The following is a 4,781-nucleotide window of genomic DNA, read 5'->3' on the forward strand; positions in this document are numbered from 1 at the left end:
AAATTATATATATATATATATATAATTTATTTTTAAAATTATATGCATTTATATCTTTAAATATTAAGAAATCTTTTTAAAAGTTTAAGCATAGGTTGAGCATGTGAATAGAATTCATGGGAAAGAATTAGTGAATAGTTGTACTTCAATTATTCAATAATCAAATAACTCATTATGTTAATTATTATTTAATTTTTGCATATTCAGGATACACGAGCATCTAGTCTATGCTCTCCTAGTTATAAGGATATGACTTGTGATTATGTGTTGCATTAAAAAAAAAAAACTCCAAACAGTCGAATTCTTCAATAAAGATTAGACTAGGATTAATTATATTCGAAGTTTGCTTTTTTTATACTTTTCTTGAGTCTGAGAGAGTGTGATTGTAATTGGGTAACCGTGCACACACACACTGGGGGAGTGTAAAAAATTTGTAATTTTTAAAACTAATCGTATTGTATGATTTGTGAAGATTTGGCCAGAGCGTTCCTTCGAAAAGCAATTAATCAAAACATGACAGAAAAAATTTCTAAGTCTTGTTTGTATTGTATAAAGTTACCTTCATACAAATGACGTCCAGAGTAGGAAATAGATACGTACAAGTTTGTCCCAACGAACATCTAAACTTTTATGAACTGTTCGTACTATATAATCTTAGGTTCATACAGATGATGTTTAGAGTAAGAAATGGTTGTGTTTCTTTTCGTCGATACGAACAGGTAAATTTTTTAAACTATTCGTATTATATGATCCTAAGATTGTACATATGACTTCTAGAGTACAAAATGGATTCGTCCATTTTTGTATTGGATGAAACATGGTTTGATTAGATTTGATCGTACCATACAATATGTGGTTCGTGTAGTACATTATCCATAGTACAAAATTTGTTCGTACTGAATCAAACCGGATGAATCTGTTCAATTTTGAACTGATCATATTGTACGATGTCAGTTCGTACATAGGTCAATCAGAGTATGAAATCAATTCGTACTAGATCGTCGAGTAAATTTTCAACTGTTTATACATACAATCGTCGATCGTACTATAAGATCATGGATGGTCAAAATTAAAATTTTCAGCTTTCAGGATGGTTTTTTGTGTCTTTCATATATAAGGTCCTTAAAAACTGTATGGAATGAATACTTCTTCATTTTGTTTTTGAGAGCAAATGTGAGAGTGCTTTGGGAGAGTGTTTGAGAGTGTGGAAAGAGATCTTACAAGTGGAATTTGTGAAGGGTTCACAAGGTTTCCTAAAGGTAAGGATCTCTTTATTAGTTTTATCGAATATTTTCCTTACTTCTTTGAAGTTGCTCAGGAGAAGATCCAGTACTCTACCGATGCCAAGAGGGTATAAAAGGATGACAGTTCTCTGTCAACATCAGGAGGGTGTAAAAAGATGATGGTTCTCTATCGACACTTGAAGAGTGTGAAAGGATGACAGTTCTCCACCGACACTTAGAGAGTGTGAAAGGACGACGGTAGTCTACCGCACTAGAGATTGGTGAAAGAGAAATGATTTGTAAAGGCTTCTTCGCCTTGTTGTGGGAGCAAAAGAAGAGTCGCTTTGGTAATAGTGCATTACCTGAAGAGGGAGTCTTTGGGGGTGGATGTAGGTCTAGTTGGACCGAACCACTATAAATGTTTATGTTTTTATTTTTTACTACATTTTTTTTACTGCAAGTTTTCTTTTTGTGGTTGAAAAGTTTTAATTTGATAAAATTTTCATTGGGATAAAAAAAAATTTCTATAAAAAATATCCAAGTGATTCTTAAAATAATCAATTCACCCCTCTCTTAGTTAGCATTGAGACAATTGTTTTAGGTCTAACAACCTATACGAACTTTCAAGTGGTATGAGAGCCTACTTTCTAAAATTAAGGTTTAGATAACTTTTTGAAAATGATTATGGCTATTTTTGGAAACCGTAATACACCAGAAGAGCATTCAATCACTAGACCCCATTGTTTGACAACATCCCTTTCAATTTTTGGAAAATATATATATCTACTTTTCTTCAATCGCTTGACTATCGCATGTGAATTTTAGTATAAAAAGGATATACTAGGCCAACTAAACTTTTAGATGGCATTAGAACTGAAACAATGTTTTCTGACTGGACTATAGAAGAAAAAGAATTAGCTTAGTTAAATGCCAAATGTTTGAACAGTTTTTTCTGCCCACTTAAATCTAACAATTATATACATGTTTCTACCTGTAAAAGTGAAATAAAAAATTGGGATAAACTTTTTATCACGTATGAAGGGACTAACGAAGTGAAATAATTTTGATTGAACATTTTATTACATGATTATGAACTTTTTTATATAAAATCAAATGAATCAATCACTGACATGTACACAAGTTTCACTTAAATAGTTACCTCCTTGCATGCTTTAAGTAGGGAATTAACGAATGTTGCGAAAGTAAATAAGATACTTTATTATTTTCCTACTGCTTATGATTCAAAAATCACTGTTATAATTGAATCAAAAGATTTAAATGTTTATTCTATTGACAATATTCTTAAATCACTAATTGCTTATGAGCAAGGAGTGACTCAAAGATAGATTGATATAGGTGAGAAGCAAAAGAAGAATAACATAACATTGAAAGTGGATGATTCGGAGAGTGATCAATCTCAGCCTGAGGATGAAAATGACATTGTGTTGATAACAAGGCAATTCATGAGTTTTCTAAAAAGGAAGCAAAGGAGATGTCAACAGTGGAATAAAGGTAAGTTCCACAAAAATGTTAAGGCTTCTAATGATGTTATTTGCTATGAATGCAGGAAGCCTAGAAACATCAAATCTAAATGCCCGAATCTTAAAGCCAATCCTAATAAAGAGGAGGTTGAGGAGAAAATAAATTTGAAGAAGGGATAGAGGAGATTATAGAGAGCTTTTTGGGTGGACTCAACTTAGTACTCTTTAAAACAGAGGTGGAGGAGTATGACTTAACTTATGAAGAGCTATTTGATATTTCTGAGAAAATATATACTGCACATAGAAAACTCAAAAAGATGCATGCTAGGTTGAACATAAAATTTCTTGAATTACAAAAAGAGCATGAAATCTTTAGGAAAGATCACACACTTATTGATAACAATCACATGAAACTATTGGATAAGTTTGATGATTTGAACAAATAGAATTAACTATTGAAATTATCATAAATTGAACTTTAAAAAGAATTTAAAACATATATGGCTGAATTAGATCAAAGAGAACATGAGTTAAAATTTAATTAGTCTAATTCAAAATAAGAAAACTCATATGACATAGAAAAAGTGAAAGCTTTTGAGGGTAACAGGATTCCCCCAATACTTAAAGATTTTTCTAATCCCGAACTGAAGCATAAAATTTTAAAACTTAGGAAAAGAAAATTTTAATACACGTAGATTGACAAATCCTTTTTCTTGGTGTGAAATGTTTTTAGTGTGGGATGTTTCACCATATATATCAAACTTGCATAATTGGTGGCCAAGAGATATAATTAAATAGAAGGAATTGATTTTGAAGAGACTTTTGCCCCTTTAGTCAGACTTGGAAGTAATTAGGGTTTTATTAATCTTTGTCTGTTTTAAAGGTTTTAAATTATATTAAATTGATGTTAAAAGTGTCTTTTTAAATGGGATGATATAAGAGGATGTTTATATTGAGTAACCTTTATGTTTTGAAAATTTTAAATTCCATATTTATGTATTTAAATTGAAAATGCATTGTATATACTAGAATAAGCACCTAGGACTTGGTATGAGAGATTAAGCACTTTCCTATTACAGAGATCATTTATGAAAAGAAGTGTGGACACCACTCTCTTTTTGAAGAAGATAGAAGATAATTTACTCATTATATAAATATATGTTGATGATATCTTATTTGGATCAACGAATAAAAACCTTTGTGATGATTTTTTAAAAATAATGAGCAGTGAATTTGAGATGAGATTAATGAGAGATTTATGTTATTTTCTTAGATTTAGCATAAAGAAAGGCGAAGAAACTTTTCTTAGTCAGTTGAAGTATATTAAGGACATTTTTAAGAAATATGAAATGGATAATGTTAAACTAGTGACTACACCAATGAGCTTCTTAGTTCAATTAGATAAGGATCCTAAGAGAAAATCTATTGATAAAAAGAAATTTAGAGGCATAATTAGATCATTATTTTACTTGATTGCTAGCAGACCAGATATAATATTTAGTGTTTGTTTATATACTAGATTTTAATCTGATCCAAAAGAATCACATTTGGCAGCAGTAAAAAGAATTCTAAGATATCTTTTGGGAACTTAAAACTTAGAGATTTGGTATCCTAAATACAGCTCTTCATTTGAAATTATTGGATATTCTGATTCATATTTTGCAAGATGTAGGGTTGATAGGAAAAATACATCTAAAACTTGCCAATTTATAGGAAATTTTTTAGTTTCTTAATCCAGTAGGAAATAGACTTCAGTAGCTCTATTTACTACTGAAGTTGAATACAATACCTTAGGTTATTGTGTGGCATAAGTTCTTTGGTTGAAATAATAATTGATTAATTTAGGATTTTTAATTGGCACAATTCTGATTTTTTGTGATAATATTAGTGTCATATGCTTTTCAAAGAATCCTATTCAACATTCTTGAACTAAGAATGTAGATATAAGATATCATTTTATTAGAGATCAGTTAGCTAAGTGAGAGATTGAATTAAATCATGTTACTATAGGAAATCAACAAGCAGATATTTTCACAAAATCACTGACCTTTGATACATTTAGCCCCTTAAGAATCAG

The sequence above is a fragment of the Dendrobium catenatum genome, unplaced genomic scaffold, assembly GCF_001605985.2.
Source record: "Dendrobium catenatum unplaced genomic scaffold, ASM160598v2 fragScaff_scaffold_173, whole genome shotgun sequence".
NCBI classification, from domain to species: domain Eukaryota; kingdom Viridiplantae; phylum Streptophyta; class Magnoliopsida; order Asparagales; family Orchidaceae; genus Dendrobium; species Dendrobium catenatum.